Below are 18,667 nucleotides of genomic sequence, written 5' to 3'. Positions count from 1 at the left end.
GCAGTCAAGACATCACAGGCTGTGTCGCAGCTGGCAGCTGGTGGGACGTAGACGGTCACCGCGATCACGTGACTAAACTCTCGCGGGATGTAGAATGGCCTCATGCCAACAGCTAGCAGCTCAATATCCCTGCTGCAAAGCTGCTCCTTAATCGTGATGTGCCCAGGATTACACCATCTATCGTTCACAAACACAGCCAGCCCTCCTCCTTTCCTCTTTCCACTCTCCAGCGTCCTGTCCGCGCGTATGATTTGGAAGCCGTCCAATTCTACGACCGCGTTCGGCGTTAGCGTTGTTAGCCACGACTCCGTGAATAGCATCAGGCTAGCCTCCCGGAAGTCCCTCTCGTGCCGGGTAAGCGCCGCTAGCTCGTCCATCTTGTTGGGGAGCGATCTAACATTCCCCATGATAACAGACGGGAGGACGGGATGGTATCGTCTCCTCCTTTCCCGGCGTTTAACCCCCGCACGAGATCCCCGTCTCTTCCTCCTCAGCTCACGGGGGATATCGGGTCTCGCCCCGGGAGCCGGCGCATGGTTAGCACGGAGTGCTAACAGCTGATTCCGGCTGTAAACAATGGGGGCTCGGCTCCGAGCCAAGTCGCCGGACACGATCGCGCAAAAAATAGCAATCAGCAGCAGCAAGAATACCGCAGTTTGGGTGTCCATTGCTACGCAAGTTACGACTATCAATTATACGAAAAAGGTATGAGGTAGAGTAATACTAACAATCCAAACAACAGCGCATCAATCCAAACAATTAACATTATCTTTGGATGGAATGCATGTAATTTTTTGGGGTGTGTGTTCATCTATTTTGTTATACATTAAACCAAGAGCAGCTACATTTTAAAAACATGTGATTGTTACCTGAGCCCTGAGCAACTGTGATGTCATGTTCAGTCGACAGAAGTGACAAAATGGCTGCTCCCGGCAATGGCTAAAAATGTGTGGATTAACTCTTATTCCACAAACGCAATATTTATCAGAATGCCTATTCAACTATTGGGTCTGCATAGAACATATTCTTGAAAAAAAAAATGTTTGGTTTGGTGTTGGCGTGTAGGCATGTAGGCGTGTTTTGTAGTAATGTGACCTATGGCATGAACGTGCATAAAACAACAACTGAGCATTACTCACAGTGTGGTTTACTACTGTACAATATGTGTATCCCACTGGGTATCCACCAATTGTTTATATAGCATATATGCCGTATGTACGATTTAATAGGGTTAACTCAAATTGAACTGTGGAATCTCTTTTGAATGGCATTGACTCTGTGAGGAAAAATGTCATTGAGATATTTGATATTTTTTCTTAATTCACAAATGTTGTGCTGTATAACCAACAGATGGGATTCCTCTAGCCCAGCTCTAGTGTGTGTGATTGTGCAAGTGAGGGCGTGCGTGTGTGTGCAATACAAAAAAAAAACGAAAATGGAAAAATAAATAGTCACATAACTGTGAAATAGAGAGAAGACGACAGTGCAAGAAGAATGCAGAGAAATAGAGCGTTAGCACATCTGCTAGCCAAGGGTGTCTCCCCCGGTCCAGTGGATTTGCATGTGTGTGTATATGTGTGTGCGTGCCTGTGTGAGTGGGTGGGCGCTGTGCATTTGTGTTTGTCCAGGCGTCAGTACACCTGCACAGACCGAGTGGGCTGGCGCGGAACTCGACAGTTCCCCGCGGGCCGTCTCTCTGTCAGGCCCTGCCAAGGTCAGCCTCCCGCTGGGGGTGGGGGGCGGGGCGGGGGTGGTGAAAGGGACGTGCCAGCAGGACAACCGCGATTACAGCGCATCAAAAGCCGGCTTTCGCTCTCCGACCTGCCGAAACGTGCACTGACACGTGTATGGAAATGCCTCCAAGTTTGTTGTGAATTTCTTTGAAATGCTACTAGTATGTGATTGGCTGGCCGCTGGCCAATCAATGTCCAGCACATACAGTAGAAGCGACCACTACAGATGAGGAAGGAAATGATAGTCAAAGTACTGATTGGTGGATTATGTCTAATGTACTCCCTGAGATTGCACAATTCAGTAATTTTTGACAAATCTGCCACTAAAATTGCACACACTCGGAATTTGAACAAAAGCATTTCCTACTAAACCTCACAGTTTGAACCGTGGTATACATGATGTCATAAAAGATACCATTGTACCTCATAAGGCCTCCAAGTGTCTTGTCCAGTAATGTAAAATGACATGGAAACTGTAGAATTCAGCTTGAATAAAAGTTTTGGTCCAAAATTTCAGAAATCACAGTTTACCTTCCTAATGCATGATGCCACAAAAGGTACGTGCATACTTTGTGAGATCGCTGATCAGCGAGCAACGGCTCAAATTAAGTCAATACCACTAAAAATCACACAATTTAGAATTCTAATCAAACTATTCATATTCAACTTTGTAGCTTGAATCTTCATTGGGAAGTAAATTTAAACGGAAAGTCAACACAAAATAAATCTTTACCAGAATATGTTCTATGCAGGCCAACTAGTCGAAACATGGCATTCTCTTTAATATTGCGTTTGTTATATATGAGTTAAGCAGTAAAATCCACCTGTTTTTGTCCATCTCAGGGGGCGGCCATTTTGACACAATGTCGACTGAAAATGACATCGGAGTTGCTCAGGGCTCAGGTAACGACCTATCATGGCTCAGCTTCAGAAAACATATGAGCTGTGATTGGTCGTTAACTGAGCCCTGAGTAACCGTGATGTCATTTGCAGTCGACAGAAGTGACAAAATGGCCGCCCATGAGTTGGCTAAAAACGGGTGGATTTTGCTGCTACTAGGACTACCAGGATTGTGAAACTATTAGAAGTAGTAGTCATTTTGACGGCTTGCGCTCTGACAATGACGTCATCGACTAAAATTATTATTACTTGCTGCTCAAGTCGGCTATCTAATAAAGGTATTTTATTTATTACAATTGTATATCTTTTAATGCAAATTGTCATACTAAAGAATGGGAAACAGTTGCCGGAGCACTTATATTGTCCCGTGCGGCTCTCGCGCTGATTGCAGGTCAGCTGTAATAAAATACTGCTGGTTTGGAGCCGAAGGAAAGGAGTCGCGTGCCACAAATGGCTTTACTGCACTTCACTTCGAAAGAGGAAGTAAATGGGAAGTACGGCACACAAAACAACTCCGTCCCGAGCGCAACCCGGAATTCTTTTTTTTCCATTGGTGCATTATGTCAACAAGCCCCACATAAGCTCATTTTTTTATTTATTTCGACTGTCTGGCATGCACTACTCACAACATCATGTCTATCACACCGAACAGCCTATTTTATCACACGCAACACGGCTCTTCCTCCACCTTGCCAGGGGGACTTTTTTACATGTATTTTTTAAACACATGGAGATTAATTATTCAATTTAAAATAAATAGTAATACATTACTTTAAAAAGTTGCTTGCCTGCTAATTAGAGAAATCCAAAATAATTTACACACTTTGCAAAGCCAAATTCAAATACCATATTAGTTCTACGTCTTTGGTGTATCGTTCAACTGTCGAATTCTACAGGAAAAGAATCGTGTTCAAAGACCAAAGAAAGGTATTAGAGCCGTTTTTGAATCGAAATATACTTTTATTTTTTCACATTAATTACAAGATTTTACTCAAGTAAATATCGGTTCCAAGCTTCATAAAAACTTATAGTTGAAAAATATGATTGATCACGATAAATTATGGAAAATTTTGCGATTAATTAGTTTAAAAAAGTGTATCACTTGACAGCACTAATATATGTATATATATATATATATATATATATATATATATATATATATATATATATATATATATATATATGTATATATATATATATATATATATATATATATATATATATATATATATATATATATATATATAGGCGGCACGGTGGTCGACTGGTTAGCACGTCCGCCTCACAGTTCAGAGGTCGTGGGTTCGATCCCGGCTCCGGCCTCCCTGTGTGGAGTTTGCATGTTCTCCCCGTGCCTGCGTGGGTTTTCTCCGGGTACTCCGGTTTCCTCCCACATTCCAAAAACATGCATGGTAAGTTGATTGGATACTCTAAATTGCCCCTAGGTGTGATTGTGAGTGCGGATGTTTGTCTCTGTGTGCCCTGCGATTGGCTGGCAACCAATTCAGGGTGTCCCCCGCCTACTGCCCAAAGACAGCTGGGATAGGCTCCAGCACGCTCCGCGACCCTTGTGAGGAGAAGCGGTACAGATAATGGATGGATATATATATATACATACAGTATACAGTAGGGGTGTAACGGTACGCTAAATCACATTTCGGCTCGGTTGGGTTTGTGGGAAACTTTGGTTCGGTATATTTTTGGTACAGATTTTTTTTTAAATATGTTTATTTTGAAAAGATGACAAGTAAATTGTACATTTTTTAGAAATAAATAAATAAAAGCGAACCATTCAGCTGATATTCTAAGAAATTACACCAGAATAAAAAATACGGTACATTAACAATAAAGATCTCATAAATTTTGTAAATTATTAAGACATTGAAATCTTTAAACACTCTGCAGCAACAGCCTATGACACATCTAAGTATTCAAGTTAAAGACAAGTTGTCATTACAGTACATATATACACTTGTTTTGATTAAAAAATACGTACTATATTAAAACTCTTTTTATAATGAAAAAATACAGTAACTTTAAAAAAGTCTTTATGAAATTGTATACATTTTTTAGGCATTGAAATCTTTGAATGTTCAACAGCATATTGTTAACAAATTGGTTTGTTGCGTTGTGATGTTTCCGAGGTTCATGAATGCATCGTACAGCAACCGAGTGGATCAGCGGAGAAAGAAGAGCGCAACAGTTGTACTTGGATTACTAAAAACGTGATAATTTAACTACGTCTGGCGGCGTGTTCCTGGAAGACGCTACAATATGATAAATCTCACTATTTAAGTTTGACGTTTTTGGCGAAAAAGACTGCTTGCTTCCTCATCTAAGAAACATTCACAGTCGGATGATGCCGTACATGTTAGACGTACTAGCTGCAACATAGCCGCCAATCTCATGTAGCAATGTCGGCACACAACTTTCGGACGTATCCACGCACCTTTCCCTGATGGGGAACAGGAAAACCAGAATGTTCCCAAACAGGAAACCGCAGTGTACGGGGTCTGGCTTCTAGCTCTGGCTCTTTTCTGGCTCTCTCTTTTGTGCCGCCACCCTCCTCTCCCGAGAGCAACAGTCAATAGCATCTGTACGTAAGATCGTGCTAATAATAAAAACAGATCAGATATGGTACGCAAGGTGGACCGAACCAAACATGCCATACCAAAATGTATTAATACACCCACGTGTACCGTTACACCCCTAGTATACAGTATATAGAGATCATAATGACCAGCAGAGTTTCTCAATACAACCACTGGTTGCTATAGAAACCCGGCTGCGCTGTCCCAGCACCACATGCATAAGATAAAGTAGTGCCGCCAAATTGACTGGGATGCCATAGTTAAAGGAGTATTGGCTCATAACTATTTTTATATTGTTTAATACCATAAAATTGCACCATGGGAATGAAATTATACACAGAATTAGGAAACGTCAAGAGGCCAGTAGCGTCTTATACCTATAATACGCAGAGTAATAACACATGAAATTTTGAAAACAGTCAAAATGACTGCTCTCATACTCCTAGTGTTAACTCATATTCCACAAATGTAATATTAATCAGAATGCCGTGTTTCAACTAGTGGGCCTGCATAGAACACATTTCTTGTAAAAAAATGTTTGTGTTGACTTGAATGTAGAAACTTGTTCAATACATGACGTTTTAAAATGTGTTTGTACTAGTTATTTTGTGACATGAATGAAACCAGGGGTCCCCAAACTATTTTCCTGTGAGGGCCACATGACTTTTCCCTTCTCTGATGGAGGGCCGGGGTGAGTTTGTTAAAGGGACACTGAGCTTAACATTGGCACTTATATAATAGGTTTGCATGTAAAAATATGCCGCCCCCAAAACACTCTGATTTAAGGTCTGTTTTTGTGATTAGATTTACGACAAATTGCCCCACCCCTTTTTGGGGCGTGGCTTATGTTATATTTTTGGTCTCAGCTGTCACGTCACGGAAGGGAGCCAAGCGTGGTAATATTGCTCGCTTTGTCAGTTCTGTTGTCTAAAACGGCGACCGATCGCCACCAAAATGCAAATGCACATTGCTACTCTTGTCCATTTCAACCTGTGAAAATATAAAAGTGCTCTGCACAATAGTTTGGATTTATTGACATAAAATGTGATCTCATCATGATCACCTCCACAAAATCAAAAATACCGTGGCGATTGCTCCTCCACTTTCAGAAGAGCATGAATGCGCACACGAACCTCGACTGGTTATATTTCGGACATTTAGCGACGCTAAACTCGTGTCAACTCTCGGGAGGCAGACGGCGGCTTGCAGCAGCAGCAAGCAGATTGGAGCTTTACGCCCCCCTCTTCCCTCCCCGGCTAAAGGTAGGATAATGGGACGGCTAATGGCTAACAACTAGCTTCAGGTCGTTAAAACAGAAGGTCTTAGCACAACAACATTAGCTCCTTACTCTGCGTCAAGCCTGCGTCGATCTTCATGTCGCGGGGTTGCCTCCCAAGCAGTCGCGTGCGTTGTCAGACAGAGACGCCAGAGAGTGAGATAAGCCCTCATCGAACAAGCGTCAATTTTGAGTGAACAAAAAGTTCCAGCGAGGCTGATTCCACAACCGAGTGTGGCCGCATTGGAATGTATCTTTTCGGCTGTTTACTTTCCAAATTGGACGGCGTGTTGTCAGTCGAAAAACTGGGCCCATTCCTCATCCAAATAAATGTGCAAGTCTTATTTCCACTTCAGTCTCTGTAAATATCCTGACTGGTGTAGAAAGAAGTAGTGTTTTTTTTTTTTTTTTTTCAAGCAAAGAAGCAGTGTACGCTCGTCCCAACATAAATCTATGTAGTTCATGCTCACCTCCACATTTCCTCATTCTCATAAATCAGCCACGGAGAGGTTAATCCTTTTGATATGTTGAAGTGCACAACTGCTCGCAACGACCAATCAGATTCAGAAAACAGGTCAGCCGTGATTGGTCGTTGTGAGTAGTTGTGATGTAATTTTCAGTCGACAGAAGACAAAATGGCCGCCCCCGTGATGGCTAAAAATGAGTGCATTTTGCTGCTTAACTCATATTCCACAAACGCAAAATTAGTCAGAATGCCGTGTTTCAACTAGTGGGCCTGCTGGGAACATATTCTTGAAAAAAATATGTTTGGGTTGACTTCCACTTTAAGAACAGGAATGAAAAAGTACACTGAGATTAAAGGGGTCTTCAAGATAAGAAGGTGAGAAGATATTATAATTGGGTCTGACACAAACACACTTCCTCAACATGTTAAACTTTACGACATTTTCTCTAAAAAAGTACGACTATATCTCATAATCTCAAAAACCTTTGCTGTAATTAAGTGTTTTCTTTCAGAATTTTTTTATGCTTTTCTTGAAACAATAACTTTTTAATGCATAACACTGTATTACTATTTTTCTTTTAACAAGTTTAGCTTCTTTCTCAAACAATTGTGACTTTTTTTCTTAAAATATTTTTGTTCGTAATATTAAACTTTTCATTGTACTGCATTTTAAAAAAAACAACACTTTTCACAATATTGTCATTTCATCTTGGTATGAGTAACTTAATACTTTTTTGTTGAATCAATCAATTTTTTTTTCTAAAATAACCCAGACCTTTTTTTGGAAGGTTCTGACTCCTTTTATTGAAAATAAACGTGACAATTTAGAGCCTTCAATTAGCCTAACATGCATGTTTTTGGAATGTGGAGAAAAGTCTGACCCAAGCACAAGGAGGGCATGCAAACTCCACACAGGAAGACTTCGAACCCCAAACTGAGAACTGTGAGGTGGATGCACTAACCACTCATTAGCCCTTTTACGCTGACCTTTACCATATCAAAGAAAAAGATATCCATATTTGGCTGCCGACTAGTTTAGTTAACCGGGATAGGCTGCAGCACACCTTTGACCCTAATGAGCACAAGAGATACTGAGGATTGACGTATATCTGATTTTTGTCCCACAGGTTTACATTTTTTTCTTTCGTAATATTAAAAACCTTTTTCCCGTAATGTTTTCTCTTTGAATACAGGACTGGTCTTGAAAAAAAGGTGAGGAGAGAACACATACAAGAAGTTGCATGAAGCAGGGCTACACACATTGAAAGCAGCAAATGGACATGACATTGCACTTGATACCTGAACCAGTGCAGCAAGTTTGACCACGCCCCCACCTAGTCAGCCCCCTCAGCTGTCAAGCCTGTCATCAACAGTTGTGCAAGCCACCTCTCTGTTGCTCTTTTGTTGTGAGCCCTTGCGTTACCCCGGCCCCCCCCCCTACACACACACACATACTCCACCCCAACCTCCTTCCTACCACCACCGCCGCCTCACCTCTCTTCCCCTCCTTCCCTCCCAGGCGTTTGGGTACAGCCAGTGCTCTCCAAACACGAGGACGCGAGCTGCCAGCGAATCGCCATGGCAACAGCTTCATTCTCGCCCCAACTGTGGAGAATCGACTAGGCCCCCTCTCGCTCTCACCGTCTCTCTTTCTCCCAAGCGGCCCAAATTAGACTTGTCACAGTGTTTTTCTGGCATCCCTTTAAATCATCATGTGTGCGTAGAGTGGGAGGAGGAGGAAGAAAGAGAGGTGAATGGGGGTGTTAATCAAAAAGACAGATTGCGGCGCAACAAATGATTTTTTTTTTTCTCTCCTTGATTATAGGCATAAGACTGGAGTGGGTGTGGGGACAAGGATGCCTGAGATATTTCCAGGCCAGGGTGCAGGACTTATCTCTCTGGGCGCAAGTGCAGGAGTGCACTCCAAAAGAGCAAACGAGGCAAGCGTCTGCTCGTCACATCAATTCCTTGTTCCCAACTCACTCTTGATGGGATTTATTGGAAGATTCCATCCCCGCACGTCCGTTCCCTTGTATGTAACACACAAACAAGGCAGAACGCTTATCCAGACGCCACTTTGTGCAGGTGGAGGCCTTGGACACCACACAAGTTTCCATGCACGTTAACAACATGAAGTACCTTCATGCCTTCATTGAATTTCAGTGAGCATCTCACGTTTAATCGTTTTGACCAGGAATAAAGAATTTCAAATGTGGATGACAATAGGGATGATATTTCAACATGTAAAAATATCATTTTTCCTATATCATAGCTTGGCTTCAGAAAACAGGTGAGCTGTGATTGGTCGTTACCTGAGCCATGAGCAGCTGTGATGTCATTTTCAGTCGACAGAAATAACTAAATGGCCGCCCCCAGTGATGGCTAAAAACGGGTGGATTATCTCTTATTCCACAAACGCAATAATTATAAGAATGCCGTGTTTCAACTAGTGGGCCAGCATTGAACATATTCTTGGAAAAGAAATATGTTTGGGTTGACTTTACCTTTAATGAAGTATTTGCATAAGGAAATCAATCCTCTCATTCATGCTTAGGGTATTAAAATTCGATAAAATAATGGGACAGAAAAAACAAAGGATTTTTCAAAATGAATAAAATGCGTGATTAACTACAAGTAAACTATGAAAAATGTGATTAAATGCGATTAAATATTTTAATGGCTTGACAACATTAATCTTAACCACATATCACCTTTGACTGGTTGCGCTGGTTCCAAGACCACATGCGCGTCATCTTTTTCACTTTGATAGCATCCGCCATTACTGGCGGACATTACCGACATCCTCCGAGGAGTCACGACAGCATCACGTGTATATTCCAATGCATTTTGTTGGCTAGGATACCGAGAATTGGATTAAAAAAATAAAATGAGGTATGCGCTCTCCCGGCAGTAAAGGTAGAAAGATGCAACAGCGCTCCTGGCTCTAGTGGTTGAAACGTGGTTATGAGGTCTCGGCCTTAATGGGGTAAGGTGGTGAAAATAGTAAATACAGAAATAGGAACACAAATACATTGCCGCTCTTGAATGCAACTTGCGTTTGATAAGTGCACGTTTGCAGACGTGTGACAAAACTACTTCCGTTTCTTCGGTCTGTGGAAGCTGGACTGTGGAAGGTGTGTGGCATAAATGTCACCTCTATTTGACGCCTAGGTGTTTTTTTTTAGACAATAACAAGTGAATATAGAAGATTCGTTGGATTAAGTAGGCTTGTTTGTTTAATATGGATCGATGTGATGCTTCGTTGCAGATGGACCCGCGATCGTGTGTGTCACGGACGTAATATCTACTTAATAGACGGGGCTGCTAGTTGGCTCATTGTTTTATTTATTGCATCACTCAACAAACCTTTTAGAAGCCGTTTTGTGAAGGTGTTGTAACCTAGGGCAGAGGTTCGCTTTTGAGACGTTTTCAAAGGCTTTTTGCACGATGGGGTTTCACATGATCGCGGACTTTGAAGTACTCGGCTGCCACCTACTTTGTGTTTGTACTTTCCAGCGTTAAATTATCATTTGAATGCATTTTTTAGGGAGTAATACGTTGACGTGAGTGTGCAATGGCAATATAAGGTATTAGGGCTGTTCAATACATCAATTTTGAACCGTAACCGACTTTTCTGGTTAAAACGATTTTAAAAACGTTGAAATCGGTAGGTTCGATTTACTGGTTTATCTAAGCCACCGTAGTTTCCTTTGCATTTGCGCTTCCTCCCACGCAGCGCAGTTTGAAACAACAACAACAACAACCATGGCTACCGGCGATTCTACTTCGTTTGCCGAGGTGGAAAGAATTACGGATGCAGTGACGTATCATATGGCAAAAGACATGTTGCCAATTTATACTGTGGAAAAGGAGGGGTTTACCTACTTGCCAAACGTGCTGGACTCCCGCTACAAACTACCTGGAAGAAAGTACTTTAGCGAAGTTGTCCTGCCCCGTATGCACGACACAACTCATGAGCAAGTAACTCAACGTCTGAAAGCCGTCCCTTTCATACGAACAACGGCCGGACTATGCATCCGTACTTAAGCTTGACAGTGCATTTTGTAAGCGATGAATGGAAACTAGAAAGTGTCTGCTTGCAGATGTCCTACTTCCCTCGTGACCCACACGGGAGAGGAAATAGCCCATGGCTTGAAAGAAGAGTTAGACGACAGCGGAGCCAACATAGTGAAGGCTCTGCAACGCAACTTACAATGCTTTGGGCACAAACTGCTTAACAACATCGGTAAGTGTATTATCTCATCATGTACTCAAAGTATGCAAGTATATGCGTGCGTGTGTGTAAGTGTGAGAATATTTACTGTCTGTCTCACTATGTGTGCATGTGTGTCTGTCTCTCTGTTTTCCTGTCAAGATTGTTGCTACTAGATTACAGTAACTAAAAGCATGCCATGTTGTTTTTCTTTTTATACAATTTCATATTTTGGCAAAATGCATAGGTCTACATTTGAAAATGTAAGCTATATGCACATTGTTCTTTGGCCCATGTATGTGTTTGCATATTGTTATTATTGAGTGACAGTTTTGCACTAATTATTATATTTAAGTAAGACCAGAGAGAAATAGCACATCACCTTGAGCCTGGCTGCTTGACTAGCTACCTCACCTGATTGACTGGCTAGCTGACTAGCTAGCTGGTTGGCCGACTGACTTGCTGACAGACTGTTTGGTTTCCAGACTGACTGACTGACTAAAGGCCTAGATAGACCAAACCGACGTTGGCCAACAGTGACAGATCCTTACTCCCTCTGGCGTCCGGCCGGCTGTCGGCACGTCACGCAAGAAAAACACACCGCGACGACAGACAGCGACGCTGACCATTAAAGTACCTTCTGCGCATGCGGCGGTAGTAACTATTTCTCATGGTTCGAAAAATCCAACCGGAAAGCTATTGGCCGGGGGCGGATTATGAAAACGTAAACAATGCATTCAGTTATATTCTTCACTCACGATGAACTCCCACTCCCAAGTAAACCCTCACGTTCTTGACACGGTATTGTGAAATACTTACATTGTCAACCCTCGCTCTTGTACTTGTAAGAAGATTAAGGCAGCGAAGGCGTGCTCACTGTTTATCCCCATTTATCACTTCCCGTTGGTGCTCCAAGTGCTGATTTGCTAGCTAACAGCCAATAAGAGTGACCAAATGTCACGACTCGCGACGCCGATTCAACATGAGTAAAAGCCCACAAGACGCTTACAGACGGGTTACGACACTACGACGGTGGTCACTACACTTATCAGACGGCGCATTCAGACGCCACGACGCTTCAGGATCTCCGACGTCGGTTTGGTCTATCTAGGCCTTACCTTTTCTCATGCTTGGTATATGCACTTCCTTCTTTCATTTTTGGTTTAATTAAGAACAAACCTGAAGTCTGTTGTATAAATAAACTGCTCTTAATCCCAAGGTATTGTTCTGTGTGTATTAACAGTTAGTTAAATTAGAGTTAAATTCACTGGCATTTTGAGTTCAAAGAAAGAAAAAATACGTTTGAATAAGATATTGAAAATATTTTATTTGCCATCATTTTTATTTTACAAGGAAATAGTAATCGTTATCGGAAAATTGGGTTTGAAAGAAGACAATCAGGATTTTCTTGATAGGCAAAATCGAACAGCCTTATAAGGTATAATACAACTTGAACGAAGCAGTGCCTTCGAACTCAAACAATCTGGCGTTTTTTTCTTTTTTTACCCCCTGTAAAGTTGTCCTTTTGACACTATGACAATTCCGCCAACAGCAACGATATTATGTGCCCTGTGATTGACAGATGACCAGTAATCATACATTCCACCCCCGAAGAATCACATTTTTGTCATCAAATTGCAACTTTGTTGTTGAAAAATATATATATTTTTCTCGTAATATTAAACTTTTTCAGAGAATAACATCCAACTTTTTTCTGGTTAACACTTTTTTTTTTTCAAAATATAAATCTGCCCTTTTTCTTTTTTCGCATTAGATGTTTTTTGTTCTGCGATGTTCAAACTGCCAGTAAGATTTGAATGTCACCTCACTTCACTACTCCTATCCCCTTACAAACGTGCACGTGACATGCAGCTGTATGTACAATATGAAGTGTACAAGCAGTCTTTAGCCAAGGCTATTCATGTTGGGAAGTTGCCAAACACAAAATGTTGGTTTGATGTTGGATTTTTGGGAATGTACAATCAATTAACGATAGAAGACACGTGGTCAATTTAAATGACATCACGAGCGCTGTCAAAATACTTCCCTTCTAACTTTTGTTGCTGGAATTGCTGGAACTGGAATTCAATAATCTGCCCAAGAAAGCTATCAGCGAAACAGCGCTGTGTGCTGCAGTCTGGCAGACTGAGTGCACGAGTGTGTGGCGTGCACAGAAAAATGACTGACACGTTATTCGGTCACGCCTTCTGTCTTTACAGTCTCTGGTTGGCTAGTTTTATTGCACCATGACTTTAAGTTTAGGAATGATAATTAAAAATTAAATTAGAGGTATAAAATGGGCATGAAGGGATGATTTTTCAAAAGATAGGTTTTATAATATTCTTCTGTCAGGTCCTACAGACAGTTTTAGCAAATATAGTATTCCAAAAAGTGTTATTTGTATTTTATTTTTATTTTATTTTATGACTCTTCAAGTAATTTCTCAAACAAATAATAATAATCTTTTCTTTTTCCTGAACAGAATTATACTCTCGTCATGAGATTATGTTTTTTCTTGAACATGTGCTTTTTTTTCCCTCCAAATGTGTTATCTATCCATCCATTATCTGTACCGCTTCTCCTCACAAGGGTCGCGGGGCGTGCTGGAGCCTATCCCAGCTGTCTTCGGGCAGTAGGCGGGGGACGCCCTGAATTGGTCGCCAGCCAATCGCAGGGCACACAGAGACAAACATCCGCACTCGCAATCACACCTAGGGGCAATTTAGAGAGTCCAATCAACTTACCATGCATGTTTTTGGAATGTGGGAGGAAACCGGAGCACCCGGAGAAAACCCACGCAGGCACGGGGAGAACATGCAAACTCCACACAGGGAGGCCGGAGCCGGTATCGAACCCACGACCTCTGAACTGTGAGGCGGACGTGCTAACCAGTCGACCACCGTGCCGCCCCCAAATGTGTTATATAACATTAAAAAAAGAAAAAGAATTTCTTTGTCATTGTCTTTACTCTAATTTCTGCTTTTCCACATATATATAGATTATTGAATAAGATCCATCCATCCATTATTGATACCGCTTCTCCTCACAAGGGTCGCAGGGCGTGCTGGAGCCTATCCCAGCTGTCTTCGGACAGTAGGCAGGGGACACCCTGAATTGGTTGCCAGCCAATTGCAGGGCACACAGAGACAAACATCCGCACCCACAATCACACCTAGGGTAAATTTAGAGAGTCCAATCAACTTACCATGCATGTTTTTGGAATGTGGGAGGAAACCGGAGTACCCGGAGAAAACCCACGCAGGCACGGGGAGAACATGCAAACTCCACACAGGGAGGCCGGAGCCGGGATCGAACCCACGATCTCTGAACTGTGAGGCGGACGTGCTATATTGAATAAGATATTTTTCTTAAATAACTGTAGTTTTTCTTATTGAAAATAATATGACTTTTTGTCCTCGCTTAAAAATGATGTTGTCGTAAAATTATAATTTTTTTTATGGATAAACAGCTTTTATTCTCATATTGTTCATTTTCTTAGAAGCAAATTCTCACGAAATTCTAGATTTGTTTTAAGCAATTCTCGTTTTTTTTTTTTATCTTATAAGGCAGTGATTCCCAATCTTTATTGAGCCAAGGTACATATGAGCCAAGGTACATATTTTAAGTCAGAAAAATTTCAAGTCACACAACCAAACAAAAATGTCACAAAAAGTGAATAGACTTGACTAGACTTCTTCCAGAAACATTCGACTTTTTCCTCAGTCAACTTATTTTCTCCAAAAGTTTTCATTATGACCCAAGGGAAATATTTGATGTTGTGTTCAAACTCTGCACAACTGTCCTTTTGTGCATGTGTTGTATACGGTAAGTATACATTCAATTAAATATATATCTTTATTCCCTCCTTGATTCTTTATCAGGCCAGAATCTTTGATAAGCCAAAACAAATGATACGTTTTCTCCTTTATCCACTTTGTAGAGGCCGCGCAGACAGCGAAAAGGAAACTTCAGAGCTCAGCTTTACGGAATGACATCACGGCTAAACAATGTCTATTTTTAACTTGACTCAAGTTTTTCTCTCTTCCAGGAATTTCCAAAACAGAGTGAACATCTCAAAGAGTGAATGCGCTGGTGCAGTACAGTAGGAAACAATGTCTGTGATGTTTGGAGTGGACTCTAAACTCTGGAGTGCTGAGATTGCACATTCCGTCTCATCTCAGGAAGGGCTTTTCTTGCTCATAAAAGCACATGAATGTGATGTGTGGTGAATGCTCATTTGCATTGGGTTTCACAGCTTCTTAATGGACTCCAATCCAAAAGAGTATTCTGAACAATTGCTCTCTCTTGTCACTTTTATCTCAACCTCAATTTTAATAAAAAAAATTGGAAGAACTCACTTTTACGCATGCAAATTTACTCGGAAGACTTGCTTTTGTGCAGTCCTCAAATAGTGGGGCAATGCAAGGGGGGGCAGGGAACATGCTTTCTTTCTACTTGAACAACGTGTAATTGCACATCCACTACTGCCGCTAGTGAAAGTTTAGTCGGACTCGCAGACGGATGGACGTTTAAAATTAGAGGCGGACCGGCCTATACACGGAAGGGTACCCATACTGGACACGGATAACGAATAACGGACGCTCAATTTTTAGTAAAATGCCCAGCTCTGCCTTTTAGGCTTATTCTAGTAAATAGAATATTTCATTCTTTGAAGAGTTTGGTCTGATAACAGTACAACTCTGAAAATTCCTGAAAATTATGATTTTGTGTTTTTGTGATGTTTTGAATAGATGACTGCTTTCTCAAAAATACTTGTTTTCTACAATAATAATAATAATAATAATAAAAATTCCCACTGCCCTCTTTAGAATAAGACAGTTTCTATCAAATACCCACAACTTTTTTTCTTGAAGATTAAAACTTGTTTTCGCATAATAATGTTACTTTTTTTCCTCATATATTAAACTTTTCCTTTGGAAAAAAACAAATTCTCCTGAGATTATGACTTTTTCTCCAAAAATAACTGATTGCCAAAATCATCGAGTTTGTTTTTCATTGTAGTTAAATGTTATCTTTTTGGTGTGGCGCTAATAGATACTCCTTAAGTACCGCCATCTCTCAAACAAAATCCAATCTGCTGTGTGTGTGGGTGTGTGTGTGTGTGTGATGCTTTAACGTGTGCGTACTCACAAACTTGCTTGCTTCACCACACTGACACCAGATGGCCCTTCCCATCATGGCTAATGGAGGAATTCAGCTGGCAGAACCCCTTCTTGTTCATGGTCATCGTGGTTGTGTGTCTGTGTGTGTGTACGTGCATGCGTGTGCGCATGTGTGTGTGTGTGACCTATTTGTATTCTGGGCAGAGCAGATGAGGCTCCAGGCCCGCTGCCCTGCTCCCCTCCAGCCCGTCCCCTCGGGGAGGGCATCTGTGGGTCTGCACTGGTTAGATAGGGCAGACCCATCATGGCAGCACTTTAAAGAGCACCTCACTTGTCCCGTGAGAAGGGATGTGTTTGGATTTTGGGTGTGTGTGTGAGGGGGCCGCCTTGTGTGCTGGCGTGCTGAGGCGTTGCTGCTTCCCTGCTTCCGTCTCAAGTGACATTGTTTCTTTTATTTTCCTGGCAATAATAGTGTTCCCATAGCAAAGAGTTGATTGTGACAATGATGAGTATCTATTGTGACAATTGATTAGACACTAATACACACAAAGCAATTTTTTATATTGTATGCAGTAAACAATTAAACACAAGCAAATGCTGTCTCTCATTAGTCATTTGTCTCCTCATAGATGGCACATTTTCTTGCCAGTTGAGTCACAATGTTGAAACGTCCCATTGTCTGAAGTGATCCTCCATAAACCAGGAAGTAGCCTGCTAGCTAATGAACAGACAGAAAAACAAACAGAACGGGGTTCCCAATTTTTTTTTTCTTGCTTTGCCATTTACATCATGATGGACTAATTTTGCCTGCTAAAATAAAAATATATGTGTCTATTGTATTTAGTCATCCTTCATTAACCAGGAAGTAGCCTGCTAGCTAAGAAATTGACAGAAAAAAAATAAAGTAAAAGTTTTTCCACATTGTCCCATCTGTGTCATGATGGAATAACTTCCACTACAATAAAGTAAAAAAAATAAATAAGAATGGCACAGTCCTATTGTCTTTAGTCGTTCCTCATGAACCAGAACGTAGCCAGTCACTAACAAACTGATGGACCAACAAACCAAAGTTTCTTGAGTATGCTAAAAACACACAAGGAATTTGTCTCTGGTAGTTGGAGCAACTGTAATACTACAGCAACCAAACCACTACAACAAAATGTACATTTCAGACATAAACCCATTAAGAGTCACTAGGTAATGTCAGGTCAGTAGTGCAGTAATACTGATAAAACAACCAATCTGCAAATGATGCAGATTCATCAAGCAATATAACAAATGATCTTCCTCAATTTTTCCACTGTAGTTTCATTTTTCTTTATATTGTCATTTGACTCACAATGGAATCGTTTCCCATATCATAAACAACTCAACTTTATTTATAGAGCACTTTAAAAACAACCACAACCACACAAAGTGCTGCACATAACCTAAAAATCTGACATGTAAAAAACAAAGACAGTTAAAACAATATATTAATAGAGGGGGCTTGCTTAATGTTTAATAGAAGGTCATTCCAAATCGAAGGACCAGCAAAAGAAAAAGCTCGATCTCCTCTGAGGCTCCGCTTAGTTCTCAGAACCTCCAGTAGCGTCTGGTCCTGACTTGAGGCACCAGGTGCGTACGTAGGGGTGGAGGAGTTCAGAGAGGTAAGGTGGTGCGAGACCACTTAAAGATTAAAATACAAATAAAAGAATCTTAAAATGAACTCTAAAATGTACAGGAAGGCCAAAATATAGATGTATTGTTTTGTATTTTTATGTGCTCCCTCCTATGAGCTCCAGTTAGGAGGTGAGCAGCAGCATTTTGGACCAAATGGAGGTTTAGAAAGTAAAACTCTTGCCACTTCGAATCAACTGAGCTTGTTTACTTGCCGGTAAAGTAGAAGCACCTGTGGCTAAAGCCAAACTGTGGCAGGGTTTTTAGTTTTTGGACCTAGATTTCCCATCTCTGCCTCATGGATAACTGCCACAAGTAGGGTATACTCCATACGCCTAAAGTTCAACTTTAGCAGATTTCTACACTCTATTATCATTTGAACATCCTGTCCTGTATATACAGTAATACCATAGTGTCAGTTTTCAACTTATTACGGTACAAAGTTGTACAAAATTCTCATTTTGTATGATAGTCTACTAAATGAATACCAGCTCTGTTAGCCAAAATGCATTCATGACTTTATTTTTGACCCTTATCTCCCTCTCCATTTATTGACTTACACTTGACTTTAGAGATTTGGATTAGCACACAAAAGCACCGCAAAGTGAGCATGTTGAAGTGCAAGAATGCACCTACTGGGCTGCAGGCTTAGAGAGCCATAAAGGAGCAGCGGCGGTGTAATCACAGCATCATCAGCAGCAGCGTC

At 41.2% G+C, this 18,667-nt stretch overlaps 1 long non-coding RNA gene across 2 annotated transcripts in view; it reads left to right on the top strand.

The window, feature by feature from the left end:
- The window catches only part of LOC147136072 (uncharacterized), a 33,446-nt gene extending 17,896 nt beyond the window's left edge, over positions 1 to 15,550 (top strand). Inside the window, exons 1-3 of one of the 2 annotated variants that reach the window (XR_015089561.1) lie at positions 8,807 to 8,906; positions 11,070 to 11,212; positions 15,228 to 15,550. This is a non-coding gene — a long non-coding RNA (uncharacterized LOC147136072). Of the gene's footprint in view, positions 1 to 8,806; positions 8,907 to 11,069; positions 11,213 to 15,227 lie in introns of those variants that run through there. The other variant, XR_015089562.1, reaches the window with a different exon arrangement.
- The last annotated feature ends 3,117 nt before the right edge of the window (positions 15,551 to 18,667 follow it).

This window comes from Filicampus tigris, chromosome 14 (assembly GCF_054856515.1).
Source record: "Filicampus tigris isolate MCC_2025a chromosome 14, RoL_Ftig_1.0, whole genome shotgun sequence".
In the NCBI taxonomy this organism is placed as follows: Eukaryota; Metazoa; Chordata; class Actinopteri; order Syngnathiformes; family Syngnathidae; genus Filicampus; species Filicampus tigris.
The sequence above is the reverse complement of the archived record's forward strand: the minus strand, read 5'-3'. Positions and strand labels throughout refer to the sequence as shown.